We start from the raw sequence: 20,236 nt of genomic DNA, 5'->3' as shown, positions 1-20,236 counted from the left end.
CAGGAAGGGGGTAAAATCTTCCGGGGCTGCATCAGTTAAGAAGCTTATCAAACTAAAAGCCCCATATCTTTTGCGTGCATATTACATACCATACAATACCATACTATACCGCTTTTCCGCACTTTGAACAGGTCCGTAAAGTGCTTCACTAGGGCAGCCGGTGGTTTGTCGCTTGTCAGTTCCTCGGGAAAACCACACTTTGGGCGAACAGGTCCTGCTGTCTGTCCTCCGTAAAGGGGTACACCTTCTTCCCCGTTTTACAGTCGAGCGTGCACACACCGACGGGACAGCAGTGAAGAGCTTTGTAGTATTTTGAGGGGAGTTTACTTAAAATGGACAAGACAGAATCTGAAGCCGCTGAGCATAACAACCACTCAGCTTCTAGTTTTCATTTTCAAACCTTCATTAAACAAGCTAAATTGAGAAGGTGACTGATTACAATGCACAACTACTCTGGGTCCTGTCTGCCCCAATTGAAAATAGAACAAAAAAGAAAAACATTTCTTTTTCATTGTGGATAGAGTAAGGGAAGCCTAGGACCTTTGTCAGATTTTCTTGGCATCTGTGTCCCATTGGAGAGACAACCTCTGTGCTAACTAACCTTTGAAAAAAAGATTGCTATACTTGCCTATTTTCCGGTCTGGTCACTGCCACTAGCTGGCACAGAAGAACTCACGTGACCGGACCAGACTGGCCTGAAAATAAGTATCTTTCTTGCATGGATGTTGGGGGGGAGGCTATTTAGATTTAAGCTGGAATTCCACGTTAAGTAAATTTCCCCAAAGTAGCCCAAAGGAGGACTGTCTACAAGCTCTCTTTAGCCCATTGCACAGTACATCCGTGAACGCTACAGGCTATATAACCACGGCAAACTAAGGAAGAAAATGCATGTCATTCTTTTCTTTGGATCTAGGATTGAGTGTGCTACATACCCTAATTCTAGAAAGGAGTACTGGGGTTGTACACATGGCCTGGCCACCGCAGCAGCTTGACACTTGTCATGCTTTTGTTTTCTCTACTCCAGGATTGAGTGTGCTACATACCCTAAGTCTGGAAAGGAGTACTGGGATTGTACGCTCTTATGAAACGTCACTTCTAGGTTTGGCCACTAGGGGCGCACGTGCCCCCTGCTCGCCCACAATCACTTGAGAACACACAGATCCCGGTTCTCTGAGGGGAGAACAGACAGATTGTTTGTTCATACAGAATATGAACAGTGATCTGTCATCTCCCCTACACAGTCCCCTACCCCTTCAGTTAGAACACACAATAGGGAACACAATAACCCCTTGATTGCCCCTAGTGGTTAACCCCATTCACTGCCAGTGAAATTTTTACAGTAATCAATGCATTTTTATAGCACTGATCGCTGTAAAAATGCCAAATGGTCCGAAAAAATGTGTCAAAATTGTCCGACGTGTCCGCCATAATGTTGCAGTCCTGATAAAAATCGTAGATCGCCGACATTACCAGTAAAAAAAAAATGACCAGTTACACTTACCGGTAACGTCTTTTCTAGGAAATCTTCCAGGACGGCACACCTGAGAGATGACTGGTCCACCTGACAGGAAACACAATCAACAACGAATTTAAAAGTCCCCACCCCTCCCTCAGACCCTCAGTTATGGTAAAGAAAATCCCACACCAGTGTCAGAGGGAACATTCTGTGAAGAATTAATATATCACCAATAAAACAAGGGTAGGGAGTAGGCCTGCCGTCCTGGAAGATTTCCTAGAAAAGACGTTACCGGTAAGTGTAACTGGTCATTTTCTCCAGTCATCTTCCAGGACGGCACACCTGAGAGGATAAGCAAGAAGTTCAGGCCTACCTTTAGGGCGGGACAACCGCTTGTAGGACCTTCCTGCCAAATGCCAAATCCTGAGGGGACAACAGCTCCACTCTGTAGTGCCTCAGAAATGTTCTATGGCTCGTCCATGTTGCTGCCTTGCAGATCTGGTCAATTGAGGCGCCTGCCCTCTCTGCCCAGGAGGTCGCTAGGGATCTAGCTGAATGCGCCTTAAGGCGGGTTGGTACTGGTTTACCTGCCTGTCTATAAGCGATGGATATGGTCTGTCTAACCCATCTAGCTATCGTAGACTTAGATGCTTGAAGACCCTTTTTCTTCCCTGAAAAAGTGACCAATAAATGACTGGATCTCCTAAAGTCTTTCACCCTTTCTAAATAGACTAGGAGACAACGCCTGACATCTAAGAAATGAAATCTTTCCTCTTCCTTATTCTTAGGATTCTGGCAAAAGGACGGGAGAATAATCTCCTGTGTTCTGTGAAATAATGAAGCTACCTTTGGCAAATAAAGAGGATCCTGAGTGAGGATTAACCTATCCTCTAGGATGCGCAAAAACGGCTCTTTAATCGACAGAGCCTGTATATCACTCACCCTCCTGGCCGTAGTGATAGCCAGGAGGAAGGCCAACTTAAATGATAAAAGCTTAACCGAAATTTGAGCCACCGGCTCAAAAGGCCCCCTTGTTAGGGCATCTAATACCAGGGACAGATCCCATGGAGGGCAACTGACCGACCTAACTGGAACTACCCTTTCCCTGGCCGACAAAAATCTTTTTATTAGCGGCTCCTGTCCTAGCTTCCTATCAAAAAACACGGACAGGGCTGCCACCTGGACCTTTAGGGTGCTAACTGCCAAACCCTGGTCCACCCCCTCCTGAAGAAAGTCTAGGATGGTGGGTATCATCTGGAGAGCCCCCTCCTTAGACTGTAGCCAGTGGGAGAAGACTTTCCAGACCTTTGCATAAATCTTTCTGGTGACGCTTTTCCTACTGAGGAGAAGAGTATCTATCACTTTTTCCGAACAGCCCCTGTCTCGGAGTATTTCCCTTTCAATAGCCATGCTGTCAGAGAGAGACGACCCGGGTCGGGGTGAAAGACTGGACCCTGACTGAGTAGGTCTCGTTGCACCGGCAGACGCAGCGGGGGAGCTATCGCGAGACTCTGAATGGTGGGAAACCAAACTCTCTTGGGCCACCAGGGTGCTATCAGTATCAGGACTGACCTTGAGTAGGTTAATTTTTGTAGGACTCTGGGAAGGAGCACCAATGGGGGAAAGGCATAAGCCAGTCTGAAATCCCACACTTGTACAAGAGCGTCTATCCCTTCTGCTTCTTGATCCTTGTAAAGGGAGAAAAACCTGAGAACCTTCGCATTCTCCCGGGAAGCGAACAAATCTATTTCTGGCTTGCCAAAATGTTTGCACACCAGGAAGAAGATTTCTTTGCTCAATCCCCATTCCCCTTGAAGGATGGGCTGTCTGCTTAGAAAATCTGCTTGCAGATTGAGTGAGCCCTTTATATGAATCGCTGACAGTGAAAGGACCCTCTTTTCTGCCTTCATAAGGATCTGTTGCGCTAACCATCTTAGTTTGTCCGACCTTGTCCCTCCTTGGTGGTTTAGGTATGCCACCGTGACCAGGTTGTCCGAGAGGACCTGAACCTCCCTGTCCTGCAGTTCCTCTCGGAAATAGTCTAGGGCTTTGCCTACTGCCAGAAGCTCCCTGAAATTGGAAGACTCCCTGGCTTGGCTGTGGTTCCAGGACCCCTGGGTATATCGGTCTCCCAGATGAGCCCCCCAACCCCAAGCGCTGGCGTCCGTGGTTAAGACCAAAGGGTTTACCTGAGACCAGGGGCGACCATTCAACAAATTCTGTGGGTCGAGCCACCACCGCAGAGAACGAGATACCTCCTCTGTGATGGGTACTCTGTTCTCTAATGTTTCTCTTTTTCCTCCCCATGAGGCAAGTAGAAAAGACTGAAGCTCCCGAGAATGGAGTTGTGCCCAGGTTACTGCCGGAATGCAGGCCGTCATGAGGCCCAGCAATCTCATTATATATCTCAGAGAGGCTTCTCCTCTTTCGAGAAGGGTGACAACCGCATTCTGGACCTTCGTTACCTTTTCTGTTGGTAAGAATACCTTCTGTGCCTGCAGTCTAACAGGTAGCCTAGGTATAGTTTGGACTGAGATGGAGTCAGTGAGGACTTCTCCTGACTGACCATCCAGCCCAAGGTCTCCAGAGTTTCCAACACGATGTCTCTGTCTATTACTGCTTGCCTCTGATCCACACTGTAGATCAGCAAGTCGTCCAGGTAGGGTATTAACCCTATCCCCTGCAGGTGTAGGTATGCCACTACTTCGGCTAACACCTTTGTGAATATCCTTGGACTTGCCGCCAGCCCAAAGGGAAGAGCCCTGAACTGCCAGTGTTGTATCCTCTGCTGTATGCAAACTGCGAAGCGTAGGTACTTCTGGTGTTCGGGAGCAATGGGTACATGTAGATAAGCGTCTTTTAGGTCCAGGGTGACCATAAAGACTCCTCTCTGCAGATGCTTTCTTACTGAGTAAATACTCTCCATCCTGAACTTCTTGTGAAGCAGGTAACGGTTGAGTCTTCTCAAGTTTATTATCAACCGAAATTTTCCTGAGGGTTTTGGAACCACAAATACGTGTGAGTAAAAACCCTGGGTAAGCTGATTGGTTGGTACTGGAGTAATAACCCTTTGCTCTGCTAGCTCCTTTAGATTTTTCAGTAATCCTTCTGCCTTGGTTGGGTCCCTGGGAGGAAAAGTAACCAGAAATTCCTGTGGGGGATGGGTCTGAAATTCCAGTCTGTACCCCACTTCTAAAAGGTTTAGAATGTATGGACTCTGCGTAATCCTTTCCCACTGTGGAAGGAATTCGCTGAGTCTTGCGCCTACCTTTACGGTGGCGTCATTTACCTTCTTTCTGAGAGGCTCCGGAGCTGGAGAAAAGAATTGCACTTTTTTCTTTTCCTTTCCCCAAGTTCCATTTCCTCCTTGGTTCAGTTTTCCCCTTATGATGGGTCTTTGAATAGGGGCCTCGAAAAAATTTCTTACCCCTTTCTTTCTTGGGCCTTACAGGAAATTTCTTGCCCTTCTCCGTAGATCGGGACAAAACCTGATCTAGGCCTGAACCAAACAGCAAGGAACCCTCAAAGGGGATGCCGCATAGGCGAGACTTGGAAGTAAAATCCCCATCCCAGGTCTTGACCCATAGAGCTATCCTGGAAGAGTTCAAAAGTGCTGCTGCTTTAGCTGTGGTCCTAACAGTTTCTACAGCTGCATCTGCCACATATGCTACTGCTCGACTGATTACTTCCAGCGAGTCTACAATCTCTTTAGCCTCCCTACTGCGGGAAACATGATCCATTAATTTGCCCAGCCAGGTGTCAGCATTTCTGGCTACACAGGCGGAAGCTAGGGCAGGTGCCATTGCTGCCGCATTCGCCTCCCAGGCTCTTTTGAGTAAAGTTTCCGACTTTCTATCCATCTGATCCTGGATATTTCCGGAATCTTCAAAGGATAAATCGGACCTCTTAGATACTTGCGCTAAGGCTGCATCCAAGCGAGGAGCTTTAAAAAATCTTTCCTCCTCCTCATCTTTAAAGGGACACCTCCTTTTCCAAGCTTTCAGTTTGAGAAGCTTGCGTTCAGGTTCCTTCCATTCTCTAAGGATTATCTCCTTCAGAGACTGGTGGATGGGAAAGGTCTTGGTCTGTAACCTTCCTAAACCTCTATATACTCTATCTTGAGCTGAGACTTGAGCAGAGGGAACCTGAATATCTTCTGAGGCGTAAATGGCTTTTAATAAACCCTCCATGTCCTCACTCGGGAACAAAAATCCCCCAAGCTTAGCCTCCCCCTGGCTATCTTGGACTGAATCTTCCTCTCCAGAACTACAATCTGGTACTTGGCCTTCCTCCACTTCAGATAATAAGGAGACTTGGCCCTGGGAACTTTCCGCATAAGATGTGGAAAGGTTTTCCTGTAACTGAGGAGTCTCTCTCTCTGACGGTACTTCCTGCAAACCCTTCACAAGGGTGGACTGAAAAGTTTGAAGGGTAGCCAACATTTCTGCTTGTAAGGCCCTACATTCCTTCACGACCTGAGCGGTCTCCCTGCCTGCGAGCTTGATGATACATCGATCGCAGAAAGGTTTGGAGTGGTCTTGTGCTAACTTAGCGTTACAGTAACCACAACGCCTGGACTTTGAAGTAACCTTCCCCTTAGACCTAGCAGCTGACCCCTGGGCAGAGCTTTCGGTCCCTGGGAATAGTCAAAAAAAATAGACAATTTAGCTACACAAGTCCTAAAAGGGGCACAGGAGCTCTACCCCGAGAACCCTGCCCCTAAATAAAGTTGGATCACTCACCCCCAGTGGCGACCTCAACGACTGTCTGCTCAGATGGACCTTCCTCTTCCATGGCGATTTGCTGCCCTGCAGGATCGCTGGATCAGGTCTCGAGCATCCCCTTGTTGTCTTTTCCAAGTGTCAGGAAAGTGTCTTGCAGGACGAGGAGACTGGGTGTATTACAGCACACCCGTTCTGTTTGAAAAAACGCGCCGATCGGCGCCATCTTTAAGGAGGTCCGTCGCCCGGAAATGACGCACGGCCTCTTCCGGTCCTGCGCACTGAGGCTGGAACGCACGCCGGTGCGTCCAGCCATCTCAACTTCCGGAACTCGATACCCGGAAGTGACGCCCTTGGACTTCCGGACATGCGCTGTGGCGTTGGAACGCACGCCATCCGCGTCCGCATAAGGAAAGGCATCACCTCACCACTCCACCAACGAATGTGCAGGTAGGCCAATACAACAGGGGAATAACCTACTGGGACAACTCCCCTGTCCCACGAGGCTCATACAAGGCTCCCTAAGGAGACCTTGAGTGAGGAATACCCCCCCAAGATTTCTCCTGGGGGTATACAAGGGAGCACCACAGACCCTGTCTGTTTAAGTCCCTAAAAAAGAACCTCACGAGAAAAACACGGGGTCCCAGACCCCAAGGAAAAAACTTTTAGAAAGAAACTTGGTTTCGCTGTCATCCTGTGGGAAACACAATCAAGAACTGAGGGTCTGAGGGAGGGGTGGGGACTTTTAAATTCGTTGTTGATTGTGTTTCCTGTCAGGTGGACCAGTCATCTCTCAGGTGTGCCGTCCTGGAATATGACTGGAGAAAAATAATCATTAAAAATGCCGTACGACTATCCCACATTTTGTAGACGCTATAGCCTTTGCGCAAACCAATCAATATACGCTTATTGGTAATTTTTTTACCAAAAATATGTAGAAGAATACATATAGGCCTAAACTGAGGAAAAAAATCATTTTTTTAATATTTTTTGGGGGGGTACTTATTAGAGCAAAAGTTAAAAAAGATTGTGTTTTTTTCAAAATTGAGGCTCTTTTTTGTTTATAGTGCAAAAAAAATAAAAAAATAAATAAAAAAAACGCAGATGTGATCAAATACCATCAAAAGAAAGCTCTATTTGTGCGGAAAAAAAGGACGTCAATTTTGTTTGGGTGCAACGTCGCACGACCGCACAATTGTCAGTTAAAGCGATGCAGTGCCAAATTGCAAAAAGAAGTTTATCAAACAAAAAGCCCCATCTCTTTTGCATGCATATTACATACCATCCAATACCATACTATACCGCTTTTCTAATATCACATGCATACATACACACATAGGGCTGCAACTAACGATTATTTTCATAATCGATTAGTTGGTCGATTGTTGTTTCAATTAATAGATTACTAACCTTAAAAAAAAGGGTAATTTTGCTGCAATTTGCATTTTTGCATATTTTTTTGGCCAATTTGTTGTTGGGCAGATTAAAAAACACAAATTGCCGCAAAAACGCATTACATGCTTTTCTGCAGCTTCTCCATTGAAGTGTATTGAACCAAAAAAACAAAATAGCATCGTTTTGCGTTAAAAAAAAAGTCCTTGTCTTTTCAAAATACACAGCAGCTGAAAAAATCATGGATGTGAACGTGTCACATAGGAAACCATGTAAATGAACTGTAGTGTGTTTCTGCAAAAAGCACCAAACAACACAGAGGTGTGACCCAGGCCTGAGATGTTTAGTAACGTAATAACGGGGTTAAAAAAAACTAAAATTATTACAAAGAAAGCAAATAATCGCTACTGTAAGGGGTTCATTTTTTACTATGGGACAGTGAAAGTAATATTTACAGTAGCGATTTGCTCTTTCTGTACTATAAAGGGCTAATTTCTTTTTCTTGTTTTTAACCCCATTATGTTAGTGACCAATTAATCGATTATGAAAATAGTAATCGATTAGTTGCCGATTAATCGATTCGTTTTTTCACCCTTATACACACACATACTAGAGCCATATTGTTCATTCACATCAGTCCCTGCCCTGAAAGCTCTTACAATCAAAATGCCCAACCTTACATACATACACACACACACTGACTGACTGAAGATTGCCCAAGCTGTCCAAACAGACAACAAAGGTGAGAATTCTCAGCAGTGTTGTGGCGCAGAATCTAGGGAACCACCTTCTCTTCTCCAAAGCTCTTGTTGGTGGCGATAGGCTGCCCCGCAAACATTTTCCATGTTCCAGTCATCTGAATCACTCTGGTCTGAAAAAAAAAAAAACACATATAAATGGATTTTTTTAAATGAATGAACATATCATATTTAAAATCTCTGTTCCATTGGTTTGCGCAGAGCAGCCCCAATCCTCTTCTGGTATCCCCCACTGGTGTTCCTGGCTCCTCCTTTTTAGCAAATGCCCGCATAGGAAGCAGCTTCCTACAGGGGAAATTGCGCAGGCTCGATCACAACCTGCCCACACAGGCAACGAAGGTGAGGATTCTTATATTGCAGCCCTCTCCAAATATCATAGTAGGTCTTATTTTCGGTGAAATGCGGTATAAACGAACATAATATGTTCATTTATATTAGGTTAATGGTTACCACCTACATGGTGGCACCATCCGCAGCCTCCTGGGACATGTCACAGGTCCTAGGAGGCTGCAGGACAACTTACAAATCATAGTTCAGCTCATACATGTGTGGTGGGGGGCCCTCTGTGAAGTCGCAAGGAGTCACAGCTTGTATCCCACAGTCAACATGACAGTGCAGGGGACCTGAAGACCGGAAAAGAACCTGCCTGGGTGAGGCTAGCACTGGATCCCTGGACAAGTAAATGTCTGTTTTTTAAAAGTCAGCAGCTACAGTATTTGAAGCTGCTGACTTTTAATTCTTTTTTTAAGATGACCGTAGATCCTCTTTAACCAGTTGCCGACCAGCTGCCACAGTTGTACTGTGGCAACATGGTCGGCTGCACGAATTGCCATTATGTTACGTCGCTTCTAGATTTGGCCACAAGGGGCGCACGTGCCTCCTGCTCGCCCACAATCACTCGAGAACACACAAGTTCTACACAGTCCCCTCCCCCTTCAGTTAGAACACACAATAGGGAACACATTAACCCCTTGATTTCCCCCTAGCGGTTAACCCCTTCACTGCCAGTAACATTTTTTTACAGTAATCAATGCATTTTTATAGCACTGATTACTGTAAAAATGTCAAATGGTCCGTAAAATGTGTCAAAATTGTCCAACGTGTCCACCGTAATGTCGCAAACACAATAAAAATCTCAGATCGCCAACACTACTTTTAAAAAAAAAATGTAATAATTAAAAATGACATAAAACTATCGCCTATTTTCTAGATGCTATAACTTTTGCGCAAACCAATCAATGTAGGCTTATTACAATTTTTTTTAACAAAAATATGTAGAATACATATAGGCCTAAACTGAGGAAAAAATCTTTTTTTTATATATTTTTGGGGGGTACTTATTATAGAAAACGTTAAAAAAGATTGCGTTTTTTTTCAAAATTGAGGCTCTTTTTTGTTTATAGTGCAGAACAATAGGCAGAGGTGATCAAATACCACCAAAAGAAAGCTCTATTTGTTGGAAAAAAGGATGTCAATTTTGTATGGGTGCAACATCGCATGACCGCGCAATTGTCAGTTGAAGCGATGCAGTGCCAAATCGCAAAAAGTGCTCTGGTCAGGAAGGGGGTAAAATCTTCCGGGGCTGCATCAGTTAAGAAGCTTATCAAACTAAAAGCCCCATATCTTTTGCGTGCATATTACATACCATACAATACCATACTATACCGCTTTTCCGCACTTTGAACAGGTCCGTAAAGTGCTTCACTAGGGCAGCCGGTGGTTTGTCGCTTGTCAGTTCCTCGGGAAAACCACACTTTGGGCGAACAGGTCCTGCTGTCTGTCCTCCGTAAAGGGGTACACCTTCTTCCCCGTTTTACAGTCGAGCGTGCACACACCGACGGGACAGCAGTGAAGAGCTTTGTAGTATTTTGAGGGGAGTTTACTTAAAATGGACAAGACAGAATCTGAAGCCGCTGAGCATAACAACCACTCAGCTTCTAGTTTTCATTTTCAAACCTTCATTAAACAAGCTAAATTGAGAAGGTGACTGATTACAATGCACAACTACTCTGGGTCCTGTCTGCCCCAATTGAAAATAGAACAAAAAAGAAAAACATTTCTTTTTCATTGTGGATAGAGTAAGGGAAGCCTAGGACCTTTGTCAGATTTTCTTGGCATCTGTGTCCCATTGGAGAGACAACCTCTGTGCTAACTAACCTTTGAAAAAAAGATTGCTATACTTGCCTATTTTCCGGTCTGGTCACTGCCACTAGCTGGCACAGAAGAACTCACGTGACCGGACCAGACTGGCCTGAAAATAAGTATCTTTCTTGCATGGATGTTGGGGGGGAGGCTATTTAGATTTAAGCTGGAATTCCACGTTAAGTAAATTTCCCCAAAGTAGCCCAAAGGAGGACTGTCTACAAGCTCTCTTTAGCCCATTGCACAGTACATCCGTGAACGCTACAGGCTATATAACCACGGCAAACTAAGGAAGAAAATGCATGTCATTCTTTTCTTTGGATCTAGGATTGAGTGTGCTACATACCCTAATTCTAGAAAGGAGTACTGGGGTTGTACACATGGCCTGGCCACCGCAGCAGCTTGACACTTGTCATGCTTTTTTTTTCTCTACTCCAGGATTGAGTGTGCTACATACCCTAAGTCTGGAAAGGAGTACTGGGATTGTACGCTCTTATGAAACGTCACTTCTAGGTTTGGCCACTAGGGGCGCACGTGCCCCCTGCTCGCCCACAATCAGTTGAGAACACACAGATCCCGGTTCTCTGAGGGGAGAACAGACAGATTGTCTGTTCATACAGAATATGAACAGTGATCTGTCATCTCCCCTACACAGTCCCCTACCCCTTCAGTTAGAACACACAATAGGGAACACATTAACCCCTTGTTTGCCCCTAGTGGTTAACCCCATTCACTGCCAGTGACATTTTTACAGTAATCAATGCATTTTTATAGCACTGATCGCTGTAAAAATGCCAAATGGTCCGAAAAAATGTGTCAAAATTGTCCGACGTGTCCGCCATAATGTTGCAGTCCTGATAAAAATCGTAGATCGCCGACATTACCAGTAAAAAAAAAATAATCATTAAAAATGCCGTACAACTATCCCCCATTTTGTAGAGGCTATAGCTTTTGCGCAAACCAATCAATATACGCTTATTGGTAATTTTTTTACCAAAAATATGTAGAAGAATACATATAGGCCTAAACTGAGGAAAAAAATCATTTTTTTAAAATTTTTTGGGGGGGTACTTATTAGAGCAAAAGTTAAAAAAGATTGCGTTTTTTTCAAAATTGAGGCTCTTTTTTGTTTATAGTGCAAAAAAAATGAAAAAATAAATAAAAAACGCAGATGTGATCAAATACCATCAAAACAAAGCTCTATATGTGCGGAAAAAAGGACGTCAATTTTGTTTGGGTGCAACGTCGCACGACCGCACAATTGTCAGTTAAAGCGATGCAGTGCCAAATTGCAAAAAGAAGTTTATCAAACAAAAAGCCCCATCTCTTTTGCATGCATATTACATACCATACAATACCATACTATACCGCTTTTCTAATATCACATGCATACATACACACATAGGGCTGCAACTAACGATTATTTTCATAATCGATTAGTTGGTCGATTGTTGTTTCAATTAATAGATTACTAACCTTAAAAAAAAGGGTAATTTTGCTGCAATTTGCATTTTTGCATATTTTTTTGGCCAATTTGTTGTTGGGCAGATTAAAAAACACAAATTGCCGCAAAAACGCATTACATGCTTTTCTGCAGCTTCTCCATTGAAGTGTATTGAACCAAAAAAACAAAATAGCATCGTTTTGCGTTAAAAACAAAGTCCTTGTCTTTTCAAAATACACAGCAGCTGAAAAAATCATGGATGTGAACGTGTCACATAGGAAACCATGTAAATGAACTGTAGTGTGTTTCTGCAAAAAGCACCAAACAACACAGAGGTGTGACCCAGGCCTGAGATGTTTAGTAACATAATGGGGTTAAAAAAAACTAAAATTATTACAAAGAAAGCAAATAATCGCTACTGTAAGGGGTTCATTTTTTACTATGGGACAGTGAAAGTAATATTTACAGTAGCGATTTGCTCTTTCTGTACTATAAAGGGCTAATTTCTTTTTCTTGTTTTTAACCCCATTATGTTAGTGACCAATTAATCGATTATGAAAATAGTAATCGATTAGTTGCCGATTAATCGATTCGTTTTTTCACCCTTATACACACACATACTAGAGCCATATTGTTCATTCACATCAGTCCCTGCCCTGAAAGCTCTTACAATCAAAATGCCCAGCCTTACATACACACACACACACACACACACACACACACACACACACACACACACTGACTGACTGAAGATTGCCCAAGCTGTCCACACAGACAACAAAGGTGAGAATTCTCAGCAGTGTTGTGGCGCAGAATCTAGGGAACCACCTTCTCTTCTCCAAAGCTCCTGTTGGTGGCGATAGGCTGCCCTGCAAACATTTTCCATGTTCCAGTCATCTGAATCACTCTGGTCTGAAAAAAAAAAAAAACACATATAAATGGATTTTTTTAAATGAATGAACATATCATATTTAAAATCTCTGTTCCATTGGTTTGCGCAGAGCAGCCCCAATCCTCTTCTGGTATCCCCCACTGGTGTTCCTGGCTCCTCCTTTTTAGCAAATGCCCGCATAGGAAGCAGCTTCCTACAGGGGAAATTGCGCAGGCTCGATCACGACCTGCCCACACAGGCAGCGAAGGTGAGGATTCTTATATTGCAGCCCTCCCCAAATATCATTGTAGGTCTTATTTTCGGTGAAATGCGGTATAAACGAACATAATATGTTCATTTATATTAGGTTAATGGTTACCACCTACATGGTGGCACCATCCGCAGCCTCCTGGGACATGTCACAGGTCCTAGGAGGCTGCAGGACAACTTACAAATCATAGTTCAGCTCATACATGTGTGGTGGGGGGCCCTCTGTGAAGTCGCAAGGAGTCACAGCTGGTATCCCACAGTCAACATGACAGTGCAGGGGACCTGAAGACCGGAAAAGAACCTGCCTGGGTGAGGCTAGCACTGGATCCCTGGACAAGTAAATGTCTGTTTTTTAAAAGTCAGCAGCTACAGTATTTGAAGCTGCTGACTTTTAATTCTTTTTTTAAGATGACCGTAGATCCTCTTTAACCAGTTGCTGACCAGCTGCCACAGTTGTACTGTGGCAACATGGTTCGGCTGCACGAATTGCCATTATGTTACGTCGCTTCTAGATTTGGCCACTAGGGGCGCACATGCCTCCTGCTCGCCCACAATCACTCGAGAACACACAAGTTCTACACAGTCCCCTCCCCCTTCAGTTAGAACACACAATAGGGAACACATTAACCCCTTGATTTCCCCCTAGCGGTTAACCCCTTCACTGCCAGTAACATTTTTTTACAGTTATCAATGCATTTTTATAGCACTGATTACTGTAAAAATGTCAAATGGTCCGTAAAATGTGTCAAAATTGTCCAACGTGTCCACCGTAATGTCGCAAACACAATAAAAATCTCAGATCGCCAACACTACTTTTAAAAAAAAATGTAATAATTAAAAATGACATAAAACTATCGCCTATTTTCTAGATGCTATAACTTTTGCGCAAACCAATCAATGTAGGCTTATTACAATTTTTTTTAACAAAAATATGTAGAATACATATAGGCCTAAACTGAGGAAAAAATCTTTTTTTTATATATTTTTGGGGGGTACTTATTATAGAAAACGTTAAAAAAGATTGCGTTTTTTTTCAAAATTGAGGCTCTTTTTTGTTTATAGTGCAGAACAATAGGCAGAGGTGATCAAATACCACCAAAAGAAAGCTCTATTTGTTGGAAAAAAGGATGTCAATTTTGTATGGGTGCAACATCGCATGACCGCGCAATTGTCAGTTGAAGCGATGCAGTGCCAAATCGCAAAAAGTGCTCTGGTCAGGAAGGGGGTAAAATCTTCCGGGGCTGCATCAGTTAAGAAGCTTATCAAACTAAAAGCCCCATATCTTTTGCGTGCATATTACATACCATACAATACCATACTATACCGCTTTTCCGCACTTTGAACAGGTCCGTAAAGTGCTTCACTAGGGCAGCCGGTGGTTTGTCGCTTGTCAGTTCCTCGGGAAAACCACACTTTGGGCGAACAGGTCCTGCTGTCTGTCCTCCGTAAAGGGGTACACCTTCTTCCCCGTTTTACAGTCGAGCGTGCACACACCGACGGGACAGCAGTGAAGAGCTTTGTAGTATTTTGAGGGGAGTTTACTTAAAATGGACAAGACAGAATCTGAAGCCGCTGAGCATAACAACCACTCAGCTTCTAGTTTTCATTTTCAAACCTTCATTAAACAAGCTAAATTGAGAAGGTGACTGATTACAATGCACAACTACTCTGGGTCCTGTCTGCCCCAATTGAAAATAGAACAAAAAAGAAAAACATTTCTTTTTCATTGTGGATAGAGTAAGGGAAGCCTAGGACCTTTGTCAGATTTTCTTGGCATCTGTGTCCCATTGGAGAGACAACCTCTGTGCTAACTAACCTTTGAAAAAAAGATTGCTATACTTGCCTATTTTCCGGTCTGGTCACTGCCACTAGCTGGCACAGAAGAACTCACGTGACCGGACCAGACTGGCCTGAAAATAAGTATCTTTCTTGCATGGATGTTGGGGGGGAGGCTATTTAGATTTAAGCTGGAATTCCACGTTAAGTAAATTTCCCCAAAGTAGCCCAAAGGAGGACTGTCTACAAGCTCTCTTTAGCCCATTGCACAGTACATCCGTGAACGCTACAGGCTATATAACCACGGCAAACTAAGGAAGAAAATGCATGTCATTCTTTTCTTTGGATCTAGGATTGAGTGTGCTACATACCCTAATTCTAGAAAGGAGTACTGGGGTTGTACACATGGCCTGGCCACCGCAGCAGCTTGACACTTGTCATGCTTTTTTTTCTCTACTCCAGGATTGAGTGTGCTGCATACCCTAAGTCTGGAAAGGAGTACTGGGATTGTACGCTCTTATGAAACGTCACTTCTAGGTTTGGCCACTAGGGGCGCACGTGCCCCCTGCTCGCCCACAATCACTTGAGAACACACAGATCCCGGTTCTCTGAGGGGAGAACAGACAGATTGTCTGTTCATACAGAATATGAACAGTGATCTGTCATCTCCCCTACACAGTTCCCTACCCCTTCAGTTAGAACACACAATAGGGAACACATTAACCCCTTGATTGCCCCTAGTGGTTAACCCCATTCACTGCCAGTGACATTTTTACAGTAATCAATGCATTTTTATAGCATTGATCGCTGTAAAAATGCCAAATGGTCCGAAAAAATGTGTCAAAATTGTCCGACGTGTCTGCCATAATGTTGCAGTCCTGATAAAAATCGTAGATCGCCGACATTACCAGTAAAAAAAAAATAATCATTAAAAATGCCGTACAACTATCCCCCATTTTGTAGAGGCTATAGCTTTTGCGCAAACCAATCAATATACGCTTATTGGTAATTTTTTTACCAAAAATATGTAGAAGAATACATATAGGCCTAAACTGAGGAAAAAAATCATTTTTTTTATATTTTTTGGGGGGGTACTTATTAGAGCAAAAGTTAAAAAAGATTGCGTTTTTTTCAAAATTTAGGCTCTTTTTTGTTTATAGTGCAAAAAAAATAAAAAAATAAATAAAAAACGCAGATGTGATCAAATACCATCAAAAGAAAGCTCTATATGTGCGGAAAAAAGGACGTCAATTTTGTTTGGGTGCAACGTCGCACGACCGCACAATTGTCAGTTAAAGCGATGCAGTGCCAAATTGCAAAAAGAAGTTTATCAAACAAAAAGCCCCATCTCTTTTGCATGCATATTCCATACCATACAATACCATACTATACCGCTTTTCTAATATCACATGCATACATACACACATAGGGCTGCAACTAACGATTATTTTCATAATCGATTAGTTGGTCGATTGTTGTTTCAATTAATAGATTACTAACCTTAAAAAAAAGGGTAATTTTGCTGCAATTTGCATTTTTGCATATTTTTTTGGCCAATTTGTTGTTGGGCAGATTAAAAAACACAAATTGCCGCAAAAACGCATTACATGCTTTTCTGCAGCTTCTCCATTGAAGTGTATTGAACCAAAAAAACAAAATAGCATCGTTTTGCGTTAAAAAAAAAGTCCTTGTCTTTTCAAAATACACAGCAGCTGAAAAAATCATGGATGTGAACGTGTCACATAGGAAACCATGTAAATGAACTGTAGTGTGTTTCTGCAAAAAGCACCAAACAACACAGAGGTGTGACCCAGGCCTGAGATGTTTAGTAACATAATGGGGTTAAAAAAAACTAAAATTATTACAAAGAAAGCAAATAATCGCTACTGTAAGGGGTTCATTTTTTACTATGGGACAGTGAAAGTAATATTTACAGTAGCGATTTGCTCTTTCTGTACTATAAAGGGCTAATTTCTTTTTCTTGTTTTTAACCCCATTATGTTAGTGACCAATTAATCGATTATGAAAATAGTAATCGATTAGTTGTCCATTAATCGATTCGTTTTTTCACCCTTATACACACACATACTAGAGCCATATTGTTCATTCACATCAGTCCCTGCCCTGAAAGCTCTTACAATCAAAATGCCCAGCCTTACATACATACACACACACACTGACTGACTGAAGATTGCCCAAGCTGTCCACAAAGACAACAAAGGTGAGAATTCCCAGCAGTGTTGTGGCTTAGAATCTAGGGAACCACCTTCTCTTCTCCAAAGCTCCTGTTGGTGGCGATAGGCTGCCCTGCAAACATTTTCCATGTTCCAGTCATCTGAATCACTCTGGTCTGAAAAAAAAAAAAACACATATAAATGGATTTTTTTAAATGAATGAACATATCATATTTAAAATCTCTGTTCCATTGGTTTGCGCAGAGCAGCCCCAATCCTCTTCTGATATCCCCCACTGGTGTTCCTGGCTCCTCCTTTTTAGCAAATGCCCGCATAGGAAGCAGCTTCCTACAGGGGAAATTGCGCAGGCTCGATCACGACCTGCCCACACAGGCAGCGAAGGTGAGGATTCTTATATTGCAGCCCTCCCCAAATATCATTGTAGGTCTTATTTTCGGTGAAATGCGGTATAAACTAACATAATATGTTCATTTATATTAGGTTAATGGTTACCACCTACATGGTGGCACCATCCGCAGCCTCCTGGGACATGTCACAGGTCCTAGGAGGCTGCAGGACAACTTACAAATCATAGTTCAGCTCATACATGTGTGGTGGGGGGCCCTCTGTGAAGTCGCAAGGAGTCACAGCTGGTATCCCACAGTCAACATGACAGTGCAGGGGACCTGAAGACCGGAAAAGAACCTGCCTGGGTGAGGCTAGCACTGGATCCCTGGACAAGTAAATGTCTGTTTTTTAAAAGTCAGCAGCTACAGTATTTGAAGCTGCTGACTTTTAATTCTTTTTTTAAGATGACCGTAGATCCTCTTTAACCAGTTGCCGACCAGCTGCCACAGTTGTACTGTGGCAACATGGTTCGGCTGCACGAATTGCCATTATGTTACGTCGCTTCTAGATTTGGCCACAAGGGGCGCACGTGCCTCCTGCTCACCCACAATCACTCGAGAACACACAAGTTCTACACAGTCCCCTCCCCCTTCAGTTAGAACACACAATAGGGAACACATTAACCCCTTGATTTCCCCCTAGCGGTTAACCCCTTCACTGCCAGTAACATTTTTTTACAGTAATCAATGCATTTTTATAGCACTGATTACTGTAAAAATGTCAAATGGTCCGTAAAATGTGTCAAAATTGTCCAACGTGTCCACCGTAATTTCGCAAACACAATAAAAATCTCAGCTCGCCAACACTACTTTTAAAAAAAAAATGTAATAATTAAAAATGACATAAAACTATCGCCTATTTTCTAGATGCTATAACTTTTGCGCAAACCAATCAATGTAGGCTTATTACAATTTTTTTTAACAAAAATATGTAGAATACATATAGGCCTAAACTGAGGAAAAAATCTTTTTTTTATATATTTTTGGGGGGTACTTATTATAGAAAACGTTAAAAAAGATTGCGTTTTTTTTCAAAATTGAGGCTCTTTTTTGTTTATAGTGCAGAACAATAGGCAGAGGTGATCAAATACCACCAAAAGAAAGCTCTATTTGTTGGAAAAAAGGATGTCAATTTTGTATGGGTGCAACATCGCATGACCGCGCAATTGTCAGTTGAAGCGATGCAGTGCCAAATCGCAAAAAGTGCTCTGGTCAGGAAGGGGGTAAAATCTTCCGGGGCTGCATCAGTTAAGAAGCTTATCAAACTAAAAGCCCCATATCTTTTGCGTGCATATTACATACCATACAATACCATACTATACCGCTTTTCCGCACTTTGAACAGGTCCGTAAAGTGCTTCACTAGGGCAGCCGGTGGTTTGTCGCTTGTCAGTTCCTCGGGAAAACCACACTTTGGGCGAACAGGTCCTGCTGTCTGTCCTCCGTAAAGGGGTACACCTTCTTCCCCGTTTTACAGTCGAGCGTGCACACACCGACGGGACAGCAGTGAAGAGCTTTGTAGTATTTTGAGGGGAGTTTACTTAAAATGGACAAGACAGAATCTGAAGCCGCTGAGCATAACAACCACTCAGCTTCTAGTTTTCATTTTCAAACCTTCATTAAACAAGCTAAATTGAGAAGGTGACTGATTACAATGCACAACTACTCTGGGTCCTGTCTGCCCCAATTGAAAATAGAACAAAAAAGAAAAACATTTCTTTTTCATTGTGGATAGAGTAAGGGAAGCCTAGGACCTTTGTCAGATTTTCTTGGCATCTGTGTCCCATTGGAGAGACAACCTCTGTGCTAACTAACCTTTGAAAAAAAGATTGCTATACTTGCCTATTTTCCGGTCTGGTCACTGCCACTAGCTGGCACAGAAGAACTCACGTGACCGGACCAGACTGGCCTGAAAATAAGTATCTTTCTTGCATGGATGTTGGGGGGGAGGCTATTTAGATTTAAGCTGGAATTCCACGTTAAGTAAATTTCCCCAAAGTAGCCCAAAGGAGGACTGTCTACAAGCTCTCTTTAGCCCATTGCACAGTACATCCGTGAACGCTACAGGCTATATAACCACGGCAAACTAAGGAAGAAAATGCATGTCATTCTTTTCTTTGGATCTAGGATTGAGTGTGCTACATACCCTAATTCTAGAAAGGAGTACTGGGGTTGTACACATGGCCTGGCCACCGCAGCAGCTTGACACTTGTCATGCTTTTTTTTTCTCTACTCCAGGATTGAGTGTGCTACATACCCTAAGTCTGGAAAGGAGTACTGGGATTGTACGCTCTTATGAAACGTCACTTCTAGGTTTGGCCACTAGGGGCGCACGTGCCCCCTGCTCGCCCACAATCACTTGAGAACACACAGATCCCGGTTCTCTGAGGGGAGAACAGACAGATTGTCTGTTCATACAGAATATGAACAGTGATCTGTCATCTCCCCTACACAGTCCCCTACCCCTTCAGTTAGAACACACAATAGGGAACACATTAACCCCTTGTTTGCCCCTAGTGGTTAACCCCATTCACTGCCAGTGACATTTTTACAGTAATCAATGCATTTTTATAGCACTGATCGCTGTAAAAATGCCAAATGGTCCGAAAAAATGTGTCAAAATTGTCCGACGTGTCCGCCATAATGTTGCAGTCCTGATAAAAATCGTAGATCGCCGACATTACCAGTAAAAAAAAAATAATCATTAAAAATGCCGTACAACTATCCCCCATTTTGTAGAGGCTATAGCTTTTGCGCAAACCAATCAATATACGCTTATTGGTAATTTTTTTACCAAAAATATGTAGAAGAATACATATAGGCCTA

The 20,236-nt window shown here is 43.1% G+C and overlaps 1 long non-coding RNA gene across 1 annotated transcript in view; it reads right to left on the bottom strand.

The window, feature by feature from the left end:
- The window catches only part of LOC143924642 (uncharacterized), a 191,809-nt gene that overhangs the window by 27,730 nt on the left and 143,843 nt on the right, over positions 1-20,236 (bottom strand). Inside the window, exon 3 of the long non-coding RNA XR_013261899.1 lies at positions 1,542-1,720. This is a non-coding gene — a long non-coding RNA (uncharacterized LOC143924642). The remainder of the gene's footprint in view (positions 1-1,541; positions 1,721-20,236) is intronic.

This window comes from Lithobates pipiens, unplaced genomic scaffold (genome assembly GCF_037356315.1).
Source record: "Lithobates pipiens isolate NorthernLeopardFrog02 unplaced genomic scaffold, aLitPip1_a1.2 Scaffold_22, whole genome shotgun sequence".
NCBI lineage: Eukaryota > Metazoa > Chordata > Amphibia > Anura > Ranidae > Lithobates > Lithobates pipiens.
Note: the sequence above shows the minus strand (reverse complement) of the source record. Positions and strands in the feature narration are given on the sequence as shown.